This window comes from Macaca nemestrina, chromosome 1 (assembly GCF_043159975.1).
Source record: "Macaca nemestrina isolate mMacNem1 chromosome 1, mMacNem.hap1, whole genome shotgun sequence".
NCBI classification, from domain to species: domain Eukaryota; kingdom Metazoa; phylum Chordata; class Mammalia; order Primates; family Cercopithecidae; genus Macaca; species Macaca nemestrina.
The window spans coordinates 110,453,725-110,470,266 of record NC_092125.1 but is presented as its reverse complement, the minus strand read 5'-3'; the positions used below and the strand labels follow the sequence as shown (position 1 = coordinate 110,470,266).

The 16,542-nt window shown below is 42.1% G+C and overlaps 1 long non-coding RNA gene and 1 other non-coding gene across 2 annotated transcripts; both read left to right on the top strand.

The window, feature by feature from the left end:
• Positions 1-9,549: 9,549 nt before the first annotated feature.
• TRNAQ-CUG (transfer RNA glutamine (anticodon CUG)) lies at positions 9,550-9,621 on the top strand. The gene has a single exon. It is a non-coding gene; the product is annotated as a tRNA-Gln (tRNA).
• An 84-nt stretch (positions 9,622-9,705) lies between these two features.
• On the top strand, positions 9,706-16,147 carry LOC139360235 (uncharacterized). The gene is made up of 4 exons (XR_011617499.1): positions 9,706-10,073; positions 10,240-10,804; positions 13,339-13,431; positions 16,028-16,147. It is a non-coding gene; the product is annotated as an uncharacterized lncRNA (long non-coding RNA).
• Positions 16,148-16,542: the final 395 nt, after the last annotated feature.

The window sequence follows — 16,542 nt, the reverse complement described above, 5'->3', positions numbered from 1 at the left end:
AAGAGGAAAGCCCCGCGATTATCCAGTTTCACCCTGTTTTCATCTACTCTTTTCCTCAGCGAAGCTTGTATGGGTCCCGATGTCACATCACAGCTGCTGCATTGGTGGATTAAGAGCCGCTGAAAATCTCTTTCGCGAAGGGGTAAAAGCGCAGTTGGCCCAGAACCATGGAAAGAGACGCAAGAGCAGAACCGAAAATACTTTCCTCCCTCTTGTTCTCTCTCTGCTATCGGTGAACATCAACCTTCCACACACACCAGTTCAATGCTGCCTCGGTCTCTACAGGAGGTTTACCAATTTTTACAGTTCCCATAAGCCATGTTTTCTTCTCGCTTCTACAGTTCTTCTAGGGTTGAGTTTCAGGAGCTGGTCAGCAGTCCAGACGAGTTCAACATCCTGGTTCAAAACCATTTGTCTGGTTTTGCTACTAGGGTGAAGCTTGCCTCCTAGACCAGAGTTAAGAGGTGTTCCCTCGGCTTCTGTTTTCTAAAGAGAATTCGTATAGTCTCTTCCTTAAATGTTTGGTAGTGAAACCATCTAGACCTGGTGCTTTGTTCTGGAAAGCTGTTAATTGTTGCTTCAATGTCATTAATAGATAGAGACCTATCTAGGTTATCTATTTCTCCTTGTATGAGTTTTGGTCAACTATCTTTCAAGGACTTGGTCCAATTCATCGAAGTTATCAAATTTGTGAGCAGAGAATTGTGCATAATGGTCCTCTACTATCCTTTTAATGTCCACGCAATCAGTAGTGAGGGTCATTGTTTTCTTTTTCATATTAGTAATGTGTATCTTTTCTCATTGTTTCTTGGTTCACCAGCTAAAGGTTTTTCAATTTTATTGGTCCTTTCAAAGAACACTCTTTAGGTTTTGTTGACTTTTTTCTCTATTGATTTCTGGTTTTCAATTTCCTTGATTTCTGCCCTAGTGTTTATTGTTTCTTGTCTTCCACTCACTTTGGACTTGATTTGCTCTTGTTTTCTTTGAGTTTCCTAAAGTGTAAGTTTGGATTATTGATTTTAGATCTTTATTTATAATATTTAATTTTATTGAATCCATTATTATTTTACTTTCTGTGCAGTAATTTTTTTAGTGTAATATAATTTTGTTCTTGTTAAAATTTCAGTTTTATATTATGTACCAAGTGTACATGTATAGGATTGTTTCATGGGTATATTGGACCCAGGTACTTTGCATAGTACCCAATAGCCAGTTTTTCAACCCACTCTCCCTCCTTCCTTACCTCATGGTAGTCCACAGTGTCTAAGGTTCCCATGTTTATGTCCTTGTGAGCTCAATATTTAGGTCCTGCTCCTAAGTGAGAACATTCGGTATTTCGTTTTCTGATTCTGTATTAGTTTCCTCCAGATTATAGCCTCCTCCTCTATCCATGTTATTGCAAAAGACATAATTTCATTCTTTTTTATGGGTGTGTAGTATTCCATGTTGTGTATGTATCACATTTTCTTTATTTAATCCACCACTGATGGGCACCTAGTTTGATTCCATGTCTTCGCTATTGTGAATAGCCTGGTGATAATCATAGGAGTGCACGTGTCTTTTTCTTTTAAAGATTTACATTCCTTTGTGTATATAACCAGTAATCAGATTACTGGTTGAATAGCAGCTCTGTTGTAGGTTCTTTGAGAAATCTCTAAACTGCTTTCCACAGTGACTGAACTAATGTACACTCACTCCAAGGGTTTATAAGCTTTCTCTCCACAGCCTTATCAGCATCTGTTGGTTTTTGACTTTTTAATAATGACTATTCTGAGTGATGTGAGATGCTATCTCATTGTAGCTTTGATTTGCATTTCTCTGATTATTAGTGGTGACGAGCATTTATTCCTGTGTTTGCTGACTGCTTGTATGTCTTCTTTTAAGAAGTGTCTGTTCATGTCTTTTTGCCCACTCTTTAATGGGATTTTTTTTCTTGTTGATTTCTTTTAAGTTCCTTATAGATTTTGGACATTAGACCTTTGTCAGATTCACAGTTTGTGAATATTTTCTCCCATTCTGTAGCTGGTTTATTGACTCCGTTGATGGTTTCTTTTGCTGTGCAGAAGTTCTTTCATTGAATTAGGTCCTACTTGTGAATTTTTGTTTTTACTACAATTGTTTTTGTGGACTTGGCCATAAATTCTTTGCCACGGCTGATGTTGAGAATATTTCCTAGGTTTTCTTCTACGTTTTTTCTGCTTTGAGGTCCCGGTATATATTGTGTCATTGCAAATGACAGTCAACGAGAGACTAGTCATTACAAGTCAAGAAAGGAAACTTATGGTGACCAGGAAAAATGTCCAACAAATGAAAATTAGTAAAAGAGACTCCTGGGTGTCTTTTGCTGTAAAGCGTGGGGCATTGTTGTCTATAGAGTTCAGCAAACGTTTTCTGTAAAGGGCCAGGGAGATAGGAAGTATTGTAGGCTTGTGAGCCAAGAGGCACAATTAAGGATATTATGTAGGTGCACATATAACCAGGAAGAAAACAAACTTCTATACCATTTTCATTGATGAGATTCTAAACTAACAATAGCAACTGAGTAGAACTTCTCGGATGGTGAATGTTCTCTGCATTGAGAGCCCAGGCTCAGCTTTCCTAGGATTCCTGGTACAGCCTTCCCTTTCCACTCCTCAGGCTGTTTATTCCCTGTTTTCCTCATAAGAGTTCCATACAAAAGACCTACTACTCTGAGAAACTCCAGCAAATCTTAGTAACCACTCAGGAAGTGTATTTTAAGATAGTCCCAATTTCAAATTTGTTCTAAGACTAGTATACTGATTGAGGAGAAAGAGCCTCATGACAAAAATTCAGCTAGAGCTGTGAGTGAGAGTTGCGTGTTTCAGTACTGGTCTGGGCCCAGGTTTCCCACGAGCACCTAAAGAAAGGCTCATTTGCAGGGATCGTCAAGGTGCTCACTATGTCTACCTCATAGCCTCAAAAGAAGTGATTGACTAAAAGAATTTGTGTGGTATCCTGAAGGAAAATTAGTCCAGAAATAGAGGAAAAGATAAGAATTTTATAAAACAGCCATGTGAATCAACAGTTGTTTAAGATGTAGAAAGCTGCAAGAGACAGTTGTTCCCACTCTAATGACAAGAAAAAGCTGTATGGTCTGCAAAGTCATATGTGTTTTGATCCCACCAGAGAGCTGAAGTTGCAAGGCCCCTGAGTCAGCTGAAGTCCAAAGCATGAGATACCCCCCTATAGAAGGACAAATACATGAAGCAGTTCATCTTTGACAGATAATAGAAGAAAAAGATAGCAGCCATAAATGTTGGTTGGAGAAAAATCACTGAAGTTTTCATCATTTCTTAAAGGCCAAGTGTGAACTATTGTGACAGCTTAGAATCTCTGAGAGTCCCAGACACATAGCATGTTTTTGCCCATTTGCTAGGTCTTTCCTCCCACATCCTTAGTGCTGATAAGACATACGTAGCAGGGAAAGAGAATTTCTTGAGCTTGCCACAGTGGCGTAGGCATATAAGTCATGATCGTATGATCGACCACCACCAGAGTACAGGCACAAAACCTGGTTGCTTCTCTCACATAAACCAAAAGGCATCTACCGCTGATGTTGGAGCTAGGAACCTGTCCAACCATTGGCCCCAGTGATAAGCCAACTGCTGAGGTAGAGTTAGACACAAAAGCTGTCTATATTAGACAAGGGGAGGAGACTTGCTCTTGCCCAAGACTCCCCATCATTGAAAGGTAGAGTTCCACTACCCCAAGGGGATGTCACAGGAACACTAGGACTCAGGCATCCATGGCCTGAGACTTGGTACACTTTCAGTGCAATCAGTAATATGAGTGTGTTTCAATCAGTCATTTGAGTTGATTGCAGACCCTTTCCTTTAATGAGGAAAAACTGTGACGTGGGTACAAATTTCCCATGTTCAAGAAAAATTGGCCTTGACCTTAAGGATATTATATTGATTGGATTTCTCTCAACCTCCTTTAGTTATGTTTACCATTATTAAAATTAAGTGACTTTCACTTGGATGACGTGGTAATAAAAACAGGTTGTGAGAATTTCTAGTGATTTTTGATCCCAAACCTTGTATCACTGTTGGAACTTCATGTATGTATACTTGAAAACAAAACACGTACAATTGTTGCACTGGTTTGAAGATTTTAATGGTGAAAGCAACCTAATCAGTAATCAGTACTCTACCTAGAAACCAGTCTTGGAAATATGTGATTATGCTCTTTTAAAATAGCTGAAAAGAAGGCTGGGTGTTCTGGCTCATTCCTATAATACCAACACTTTGAGAGGCTGAGGTGGGCAGATCAGTGAAGGCCAGGAGTTCAAGGCCAGAAGCCTGGCCAACATGATGAAACCCTGTCTTTATTGAAAACACAAAAATCAGCTGGGCGTGGTGGTGCACACCTGTAATTCCAGAACTGATTCCAAAACTGTAATTCCAAAACTGATTATAATTAAATTTGAGGATAAGGTTTTATTAAAATTATCTTTAACATTTTAATGCACCACACAAAGGTAAAATTTAGTTTTCTCTTTTGGTCAAAATGTTTGTGTAATGTTAATAGATATAAAATTTTTGCTTACCTTTTGGCTAAACGATTCCAGTTACTCAGGAGGCTGAGGCAGGAGAATCCCTTGAAAATGGGACTCGAAAGTGAAGGTTGCAGTCAGCTGAGATCCTGCGACTGTACCCCAACCTGGGTGACACAGGGAAATTCTGTCTCAAAATAAATAAATACATAAAATAGCCGAAAAGAAATGACTGTTTGTTTATTCTCACTTTGTTCTTGTTTTGTTGTATAGTATTTAAACAAAAGATTATTTATCCTCATACGGAATTTCCAAAAGTGATATTTGCATTTAACATTTTGTTAAATGATGGAGAGAAAATTTAATTGTCTTACTTTGAAAAGTTTGGCATAGGTTCTGTCACATTTTTGATGCTTTCAATCACAGTTCTGTCATTAGAATGCTGGCAACTAGTTACATGCAAGGAGTATCCTAACCACTTTAATACAGTGGTTTGAAGTTCTGCAGGCAGTAACTACTGGACACCAAATCACAGTGTTTTTATTGGTGACATGTTAGAGAGAAATAGAACTTTCTGCAGTACAAATGTCCTATTACCTAATCTTTGTGCTATTAGCTTACAGGGCTTTGACTCCTGGGTCTGAAAAAGACACCTACTCCTGCTAAATCTTGAATATTGACACCAATCAATGCCTCATCTTCAGACCCTGGGGAAGATGACAATCAAAATGAACTGCTTTCATGAGAAACGGAACCAGAAATTGAAACCATTTAATCCCTCTAGGCCCAACAATCCCACCTGCCCCCTTTTCTACCTCATGCCCCCTCTTCTTCTAGACAGAAGAGGTGGGCACATGAGAATTTTAAGGCCAGAGTTTAAGGGATTAGTTTAGTTTAGAGACTTTCTTGTCATTCTCTTTTCTCTTTTCTTTTCTCTTTTCTCTTCCTTCCTTCCTTCCTTCCTTCCTTTTTTCTTTCTTTATTTCTTTTGTTTTTTCTTTTTTACATTTTTGGTAGACACAATGTTTCACCATATTGCCCAGGCTAGTCTCAAATTCCTGAGTTCAAGCAACCCACCCACCCTGGCCTCTCAAATTCAGAGGTTTTCTACAAATTAGATGTTACACTCAGAAGCACACTGATGCAAGGCCAGCAACTGGGCCCATGTATTGGAATAACAGGATTTTCTAGAGCATTCATCTGCTTTTTCATAGAAAAGTATAAAAGGTCATGAAAAGTTTATGAAACACTTACCTTATGGTTAAACTGATTATAATTAAATTTGTGTATAAGGTTTTATTAAAATTATCTTTAACATTTTAATATACCACACAAAGGTAAAATTTAGTTTTCTCTTTTGGTCAAAATGTTTGTGTAATATTAATAATAGATATAAAATTTTTGCTTACCTTTTGGCTAAATGATTGACTATTTTAAGGTGACCTGTGATCCTATTTTGTGATATCAAGTCTCTCAAAACTTGGATATTTGGCAAACTTTCTAAGAGTAAAATTTCCATATTAAGCCTTTTGGACCTCAAATTAACTTTTTGGATATTAGGTTCTTGAAGTCCAAGATAGATATATTAGGCTTCTTAGGCTTATTTGTTATGCTAGAATTATGCAAGAAGCATTGTCAAATCTGAAGTGGTGTTTCACTTCCTTTGGGTTCTGTTGACACAGATGTGTTGTTAATGTGTGTTCCAGGATTGTGTGAGATTCCTAGAGTTCTGATATGCTGTCAGTAATAATTATGATTATTATGTTATATTGTGTGCCACAGAAGCAACCAAATTCCCTTGTCAACTGTGTCTATGACTATGGCTGTCTTAAGGTTTTGTCATCCACAATTGTTGTTTTGCTTTGATTCTTCTCAAAAAGTGACTTATAATCAGTTACAGTCCAGGCCTTGTTTTTTGGGGGAAGTACATGAAAAAGACTCTTGGATGCAGGCTTCTGATAACTTTGGAGATCATGCCATTGAACTAAAGAGAAAATTTCCAAGGCACTAATAGAAAGGCTGATGTGTTCATAGAGATTGCTAGCCTAGTATGAAGCAGAGCAGGAGTTGATTGCATGGATTAAACTAATAGAGGACTGAAGTAAGTTTTTACGGCCTTTGTTTGTTTGTTTGTTTGAAACGTTGTTTATTCTTCAGAGTCTGGAGAACTTTTTTTCTTTTGAGCTATTTATAGCCTGCAACAATTGAGTACAATAGTCTTCTAAACAGAATTTGAGGCATATTTTTCTCTCTCTGCTGAATTTCTCCAGAATTTGTAAACTGAATATTCTTAACTCATGACAATGTGTTTGTTTGCGTAAGTTCAATATGATTCTGTTTTCTTTTATAATCTGACACAGGTGGAGGAATTGGTAATTTTCCCAGGGCTTTACCTGAAATGGCATTGTGAAATGTTACAGCAAAGCCTCTTTAGGAGCGCCTATATGAACATTCTTGCTGCACTTTGTGTGGGTAATCAGGCCAAGTATATGGGACTGAAGCTTCTTTTGTAGGTAGGTTGGTCCTGCTGTGTTTTGTCTTTAGTGGAAATGGGGGACTGGAGAGAGGACTATTGTGTTTCAGGAGAAACTACAGTATTAGATGAACGTTTGATTCCTTGGTGGCCATGCAGTCACCCATGGTGTGGAGTTGCTCAGGATGCCCTTTCTCCACATGATGCAGCCTGAAAGATGGACGACCAGATTCCCCATGATTGAGGAATTGACAAATAGAAAATGGGTACTGAATAGAATTCAGTTTTCAATAGTCCCACTATTTTCAATAGTCCCACAGACAGTGTTTTTGGATAGACGTAGAAATGCACCCTGCAAGTCTTGAAGCTTGAAAGTTACATTGTTTTATCTGAGTTCCTTCCTTAGGAAAGGACCCTCAGGCCTCTCAAAAAGCATCATAGACCCGAACCTCAGCAGATCACAGCCTCCAGACAATAAGATGTCAGCCCCCTCACTCATCATGAATGCTTCCTCACCCTTCCCTAGTTCCTCTTTTCCCACACACAGTTATGTTTCTTCCCTGATACATAAACCCCTCACTTTAGTTGATCAGGAAGATTGATTTGAGACTGATCTCCCATCTCCTCAGCTGCAGCACCCAATTAAAGCCTTCTTCCTTGGCAATACTCAACGTCTGAATGATTGGCTTTCTGTGAGCTGAGCAGCAGGGCCTAGAGCAAACACTTGGCCTTTCAGTAACAATACATGTACACTTTTAAAGACCACAATTAATGGGTCATGAGATATTGAGAAATTGGAATGGCATCAACTTGGCCAATTCTGAGAAAACACACTGTGCTTAAATGTCAGGGCCCTGCCTCCTGACCTTGACAGTATATGGTTGATTTTGAGTCATAGCAGGTGAGTATGGCCTGGTTTGAGTGTTTTATAGAAATGTAAAATGTGGCTGACTGCATTTATTTTAAATCCAAAAAATTTCCATTTCTGGTGAGAAAACTTTATTAAAACCAACCAACCAAACAAACATAGAAGTATATGAACAAGACAGTGAAGGATTCCCTGCTTCCCAATCTCATTTGATTGCTGTCTTCTGTTATATACTACAGGGAGGAAGGAGGCAAGGCGCCCAGGACGTCCCATGTCCTGTTTTGACAACCATCTGGCCTCCTTGGGCAAACAGAAAAGAGGGAAAGCAAAAAGAAAATAACAGAAATTTTGCAGAAATTTCATCTCCTGTCTGGGTGTGGTGGCTCACACCTGTAATCCCAGCACTTTGGGAGGCCAAGGTGGGCAAATCACTTGAGGTCAAGAGTTCAAGACTAGCCTGGCCAACATGGCAAAACCTCATCTCTACTAAATATACAACCTTTAACCAGGCATGGTGGCCCACACTTGTAATCCCAGCTACTGGGGATTACAATCACTTGAACCCGGCAGACGGAGGTTGCAGTGAGGGGAGATGGCCCACTGCCCCTGCACTGCACTCCAGCCTGAACAACAGAAGGAGATGCTGTCTCAATGGAAAGAAAGAAAAGAAAAGAACAGAAAAGAAAAAGAAAGAAAGAAAAAGAAAAAGGAAAGAAGGGAGGAAGGGAGGGAGAAGGAAAGCGGAAGGAAGGAAGCAAGGAAGGAAGGAAAGAAGGAAAGGAAAGGAGGGAGGGAAAGGAGAGAGAGAGAAAGAAAGAAAGAAAGAAAGAAAGAAAGAAAGAAAGAAAGAAAGAAAGAAAGAAAGAAAGAAGAGAAGAAAGAAAGAAAGAAAGAAAGAAAGAAAGAAAGAAAGAAAGAAAGAAAGAAAGAAAGAAAGAAAGAAAGAAAGAGAAAGAAAGAAAGAAAGAAAGAGGCCGGGCGCGGTGGCTCAAGCCTGTAATCCCAGCACTTTGGGAGGCCGAGACGGGCGGATCACAAGGTCAGGAGATCGAGACCATCCTGGCTAACATGGTGAAACCCCGTCTCTACTAAAAATACAAAAAACTAGCCGGGCGAGGTGGCGGGCGCCTGTAGTCCCAGCTACTCGGGAGGCTGAGGCAGGAGAATGGCGTGAACCCGGGAGGCGGAGCTTGCAGTGAGCTGAGATCCGGCCACTGCACTCCAGCCTGGGCGACAGAGCGAGACTCCGTCTCAAAAACAAACAAACCAAAAAAAAACAAAAAAAAAAAAAGAAAGAAAGAAAGAAGGAAGGAAAGAAAGAAAGAAGGAAAGAAAGAAAGAAAGAAAGAAAAAGAAAGAAAGAAGAAAAGTGAGAGAGAATGAAAGAAAGAGAAAGAAACGAAGAAAGGAAGAAAGAAATTTCACCTCGGCACAGGAAACTCTATGAACAAGGCTTCAGGGTCTCTTCTCTGGCCCTAAACCCAGAGCGGATTTTTGCCTCATTTTCCGAGGTGCAAATGAAATGATAGAAGTCGATCAAAGGAGAGAGCAGAGAGAAAGCAAGAAGGATGGCTCCTTCCTGCTCCTCCTTGAGTGTTGCTTGTGGCATAATAGAAATGCCTTGACATGGGTGGGTGGGAACTATTGCTACTTATTAGGAATTCAGACACCTCCGGCCACTCTGCACCGTGAGGTTCCATGGTGTAATGGTGAGCACTCTGGACTCTGAATCCAGCGATCCGAGTTCGAGTCTCGGTGGAACCTTTCTGTTTAATTAGGACCGTAACGCCGTGTTTTACTGCTGACGTTCAGAAACTCCGAGCTGCGGGCTTCCGTGTCCCTTCTGCTCCCGCTGTCTGAGCCTCGCTGTGTACCCGGCGCCTTGTCCTCTCTTCCTCTCCCTCTTCCGCATTCGGGATCCCAGAAACCGGGTTCTCACAGTGACCCGGACCACAGGGAAATCGCCCAATCATCCAGTCGGGGTCACCGAGCCTGGAGGGTCCCCTTCCAGGGCCAGCCTCCCGGCACCCAGCAACCGTTGGCCCGGACACCCCCGCCAGGGATCCAACGACCCAGCAAGTGCTCACCCGTCTCAGGGCGACCCTGGGCCTCGGGGTGAGAGGTCTCCTTCACTAAAAAGGCTGTCGCCCCTCAATCCTAGACCCGGAGATTCCTTTCACCCAGGAAATCTCGTAATGGCACCCATTGTCATTTTGGTAAGTAAACGGTGGCGTGAGAAATTTTGATGGGGTTAGCTCAGTCATTGGAGATTGTGTCTCAGCTTAGGATCGATGGTTGGAGACCTAACTTGGGAGTAGCACTGCTTTTTTCACATGGTCCATCTGATTCTGAATGTTAATTTACTCTGTTCTTCATATTCAGATTTTTATGCCGAATTTCTAGCTCCTACGTCTCCATTGCGGGCCCTAAAAGTCGCTGTTTCACTAAGCTTTGGGACCTGACTCCGGGAAATTTCATTCTTTCGTCCCAAGATCTCAGCCGGAAAGAGAAATTCGCACGGCGGCCTCTTCAAGCACACGGCCTGGGAGCGCGGGTTCTGATCCTCCTCCGCCCCAGCCGAACTCCCGCGGCACCACGGGGAAGAGGAGCCTGAGCAGCTCTGAGGGGCGAGTCCCTGACAGTGGGGCTTCCCCTCGTCCCGTCAGAACCCTGCCCCAAGGAGAAGACGCCTTAGGACGCTACCAGAGTTAAAATGTTCTCTCCTGCTCTTCAGAGCACTTGGGATGAGGTTCCTGATGGGTCGGTCTTGGGAACTAAGATGTCACTCCAGGCACTCCAAGAACATAGCTCTGATTTTCATATTTTGCGGCTGAGAGCGCTTACGAAGGACTGAAAAACACCGCAGTCTTTGAGGACGAGTTTGGAGGACAAGCCGGGAGTGGGGGGTGAGATGACGCCTTCTTGGCTCCTTAGAGAGGACTGGCAGGTAAGGAAACACAAACTCTGTTTCGCCTTGCAGGCTGGACTGCAGGGCCTGGGATGGAAAATTGGACAGTCGAAGAGTAACAATATTTATGTACAGGTTGGTTGCACACATTAAAAATTGTTATCCCTAGAGATAAGTGTAGGAAGGGACCTGGGCACTGCTGTTCACCTCCAGCTTTGCAGCATATGTAACTTTGATAACAGAGTATAATGCATAAAAAATTCATTCCTGTTTACAAAGAATTGATCACAACCAGTTACAGGTTTCTTTGTTCCTTCTCCATTTCCACTGCTTCATTGACTAGCCTTATAGGAAAAAAAAAAACTTGTAAATATGATATTATTTCCGTTGATCCTCAGCCCACTGGTTCCCCACCCCCTGAAAGTAGTTGGAACAACAGGTTTGCACCACGTGCTGGACTAATTTTTGTATTTTTAGTACAGAGGGGTTTCGCCATTTTGGCCAGGCGGGTCTGGAACTCCAGAACTCAAGTGATCCTCCTGCCTGGGCCTCCCTGCACCTCCCTGCTGGGATTACAGGCATGAGCCACCCCACTTGGCCATCATTTGTATTTTGAATTTAAATATTTTGTAGTCATCGCTCTTCAATGACTGGGTTTTGTTGCATGAGCATGATGGGGTTCAGGACATGCTACTCCAAAATATAACATCTTAGGGTATTGAATATTTTATGCTAAAGAAATTTGAGTAAACAACAGAAGCAGGAAGGTCACTGTCACCCTCCCCCTGCCCTTCGTCCCTGAAGTCAATTGTAAGACCCTTATGTGAGAGGTGCCCTCTCTGTACTCAGAGGAAAGGTGCATTCTGGAGTGTGAAGACCCAGGGACACAAAGAGCCTGAACACAAGAGACCTGGCTACGTTTTCCTCAGTTTGTTACTGTTAGATCATACTTTTGTTGTCTTATCATACTTCTCCGTGACTATCCATTCTTCAATAAAACTACTGTTAAAAAACAAACCAAAAACAAACAAACAAACAACAACAACAAAAAACCCTGAGGTTTAGCTGTTTCCGTGGGCCTTCGTTTCCTTTGGAAGGCACTCCTGTCATGTAAAACTTACATTCAATAAATACATATGCTCTTCTCTTGTTGGTCTGTGTTTTGCTGTAAGGGTCTCAGCAGTGAACCTAGGCTGGGTGAGGAAGAGTCATATTTCCTCCCCTACATGTACAAATGTCTTCCACTGTAAAACTATAAAAATTTTATTGGGGCAGATTTGAAGCAAGAATTTGAATCATTATTCCCCTTTGGATGAGCTAATAAACTCCCAGCTCCTCCCAGATAGAAATACTTCTCTAGCTCCTTCCGTGAAGCTCCTTGAGGATCAAACCTGCTGGAGATTGAGGGGCCTTCCTGGGATCTCCCAGCCCAGGAGGTTACTGCTGGTGAGAGGATTACTGCAGTCTCCCTGGGAGGGTGCAGGGTCACTGGAAAGTATCATGGCTATAACTTCTGTGCAACCGGTTTTCATCACATCTGCTCTTTGTGCAGTGTTGCAGGCAAAATACAAGAGCTAACATGCACATGAGTAACATATGCACATCATCAACTGTGCCTGAATCACAAAGTGCCACATGTCACACACAGTTGATGATGTGCATATGTTTACTCATTTAGTCCTTACCTCAGGCAGAGGTCACACCATCACCTTCACATTCCGTATGAGATAACTGAGATGCACAAAGACATTAAGTGACCTGCCCAGAGTCACTCAGCCAGCAAAGGAGGATTTGAAAGCAGGAATTTGAAGTGAAGGCAGCCTGGCTCCAGAGGACAGTCTCAGAACCACTGCGTTTATACTGCTCCTAACAAAACCACTCTTGCAAAAATTATGACAGTGAGAAAAACCTGGCATAGGAAAACTACGACTGTGAAAGAAATCTGACCTAACTGACCGCATCTTACTTCTAACCTCTGAGCTGCCCTTGTCCATTCCGGGGCATAGGCCAGGCTAACTATAAGAGAAGTTTAGTTCCAAGTCTAAGTCTGAAGCAAAGATGATTACCCCTTCCCCAGACAAACCCCTTCCTATCTTGGGGATCAGACCTCCTTAGCAAAGCTAACAAATTAGGCACGAGATTGGAAATTATGGCTCAGGAGTCATGTAGCCAGAAGCCACGTGATTCCTAAGCTCCCCAACTGTGCCTTTATATAACATTATTGGTATCAAACCTAAGATTTGACAGGGTGTTCAAGGTATTTTTCAGACCCTGCCTTATGATGGACTCGCTGGCACACCCAGACCGGTAAACTGGCTCATCTGGTCCTGTGGCCCTCACCCAGGGACTGACTGAGTGTAGTAAACAAGCTCTGACACTGTGATTTCATCCCCCAAACCAACCGATCAGCTTTGCCCATTCCCTAGCCCCCTGCCTGCCAGACTATCCGAAAAACAAAACAACAACAAAACCCTAGTCTCTGAATTTGGGGGGAGGCAGATTGGAGTAATAATAAACCCCTGTCCTGGTCCCTCAGCTGCCTCTGCTTTTATTAAATTCTTTCTCTATTGTAGAAAGCCTGCTGTTCTCAGCTCCATTGGCTTTTCTGGGCAACCAGCAAGATAAATCTACAGGCCAGTTACACTAATAAAAGAGAAACACAAACGGTAAGCAAGCTTGAAAAGAAATGTAAGTCTGTGTATTTCTTTTGAAGACACACAAAAGGAGGAGGAATGATGAGACAGGCAATACACTGTCCTAAATATTTTCATGATTTTCCTGCCTCCCCATTTCCTTCTTATCGCAACAACTGATCCCCAGAAACCTTCAATTTAAACACGGTCCTGCCAGAACTGGGTTTGTCCTTCCCTTTACATTTTCCTCTCACCTGCCCCACACCCCTTCCAAATCTAATCTGTTCTTTCACTTCCAGGTCATTGAGTTTTCCATTTAAAAATATAGAAGATACAGAAAGAAAAAGATAACCAGTCATCCATATTCCCATCACCTGGAATTAAGTACTGTTCGCACATGTACATATTTGTCTTCCAAACAATTTTAAAGTTACTCTCATTTTTTTAAAACAAAATTATACATGCTTAGCATAGACCATACCACCAATACAGAAAAAGTGCAGATATGTAAAATTTCTGATCACCTTAAGTTCAAAATAACTTTTGTTAACATTAGGGCAACACTGATCGAGTCATGTTCTTCTGGTATATCTATAGAGAGAAGAATGTGTATTTTAGCTAGACTGTCCCCCGCCCACACACCCACAAAAGAAAAAATAGAATAAAGAAAACTATATATATATATGGGAGTTATATGTATTTTATATATATATATGATTTTGTAAAATTGAGCTTAGACCGTATTTTCATTTTATAAATATTCCATTTAATAGTGCATGAATTTAACTGAAGACAAAGAGATAGAAACACAAATGAAGGAATTCCTGAACTCCCAATCACATTTCAAGAGACACTTTTCTAAAAGAATCTTCTAAAGCTAAACGCACATGAAATTAAGTAGAATGCATTCTGATTTGCAGTGGTTTTGTTTTTGTTGTTGTGTGTTTGTTTTTTGAGACGGAGTCTTGCTCTGTCACCCAGGCTGAAGTGCAGTGGCATGATCTCGGCTTACTGCGACCTCCGCCTCCCAGGTTCAAGCGATTCTCCTGCCTCAGCCTCCCAAGTAGCTGCGACTACAGGTTCTCGCCACCACACCCAGCTAATTTTTGTATTTTTAGTAGAGATGGGCTTTCCTTATGCTGGCCAGGATGGTTTCGATCTCTTGACCTCGTGATCTGTCCAGCTAGGCCTCCCAACGTGCTGGGATTACAGGCATGAGCCACTGCATCTGGCCTTTTATTTTTATCTTTTTTTTTTTTTTTTTTTTGCGTGGCATCACACACTCTGTCACCCAGACTGGAGTGTAGTGGTGTGAGCTAGGCTCACTGCAACTTCCACCTCCCAGGTTCAAGAGATTCTGCTGCCTCAGCCTCCCGAGTAGCTGGGATTACAGGCGCCCACAACCACGCCCAGCTAATTTTTTTTTCTTTTTTTTTTGTATTTTTAGTAGAGATGAGGTTTCACCATGTTGACCCCTCTGGCTTCAAACTCCTGACCTCAGGTGATCTGCCTGCCTCAGTCTCCCAGAGTGCTAGGATAAAGGCGTGAGCCACCACGCCCAACCTGCAGTGGTTTTCTTATTACTTTTTACAATCAAATTGATTAAGGCATTGGTTGAATATGATACAATGCATTCATTTCAAATTTTTTTTTTTTTTTTTTTTTTTTTTTGAGACGGAGTCTGGCTCTGTCGCCCGGGTGGAGTGCAGTGGCCGGATCTCAGCTCACTGCAAGCTCCGCCCCCCGGGTTTACGCCATTCTCCTGCCTCAGCCTCCCGAGTAGCTGGGACTACAGGCGCCCGCCGCCTCGCCCGGCTAGTTTTTTTGTATTTTTTTAGTAGAGACGGGGTTTCACCGTGTTCGCCAGGATGGTCTCGATCTCCTGACCTCGTGATCCGCCCGTCTCGGCCTCCCAAAGTGCTGGGATTACAGGCTTGAGCCACCGCGCCCGGCTCATTTCAAATTTGATGACATGTCTATTACTCCAAAAGGTCCTCTTGTGCCCTTTGCAGTCAGTCCCCTCGACTCCCTGTCCCCAGCAATCAATGATGTAGTTTCTGTCACTATACAGGTTAGTTTCACCTGTTCTAGAAATTCAGCTTCATGGCACCGCACAGAATGCACTCTTTTCATCACTCAGCATGAGGTTTTTGAGATTCACCCATGCTATTTCATGTTTCCATGACTTGTCCCATCTTCCATTGGATGAATATATCACAATAGGTCCATTCACCTCTTGATACATATGAACCGTTTCCAGTTTGGGGACTATTGTAAACAAAGCTGCTAGGAACAAGTTCTTTTTGTGAATATATATTCTGTAAATTCCATTTGTCATTCTTTAGTTTTAACTTATTTTGTAGAAGGATGTCACCTTCACAAGTACAAAATTCATGCAAATGTGTTTTGAAAAATGTTGAGACCTGAAGCAGAAGTCCACACAATTTTCTTTACTATATTTCATAATTAAGGGGGAAAAACCTTATCTGGGATATTGTTTCCTATCAGCAAACCTTTAATGTAAGCCACACACGATGCTAGCTGTACTATTAGATTGTCTTCTGTAATCTGTGCAATAACTCTAATAGCACATTATTATTATTTTCATGTAACACTTTTCCAACTGGAGGCCTAGCAAATTGAAGGACCTGGCTGGCCGAAGGTCAAACAGAAGGCAAGTGGCAGCGCCAGGACTGGAAGAAGGCCTTTCCAAAGGCAGACAGAAGCTCACGTCTTCGTCAGAACCTCGGTATTTCTGATGTGCCTGGAAGCCAATATCGAAGCAGTTCTCAGCCACTGGATTGGTCGGCTGCTTTTGCTCAGAAACTCCTCAATTAGGAATCCCAAGCATACCTTAGTGATGACGGTCCCGAAACAAAGGACATTTCTTAAACATTCTAAGAACCCGTTTGCTCGTCAGTAACGCAATGAAAGTTGTTTTCAGTCTTTGTTCATATATATTTGAGCAAGGCAATGTCCGCTGCTGGGGTTAGAAGTAAATGGCTCGTCTTCCTCAAACTAGATCAGTCCGTAGGACGTACGGCTTCCACTCGCAGTGTCTTGAACACTCGCTGGGCGTCCTGTGCGTTCTAGCCGGTTTTCTTTGCAGCCGCGGGTTTCTGCACCTCACCCGGGTCGGGATGG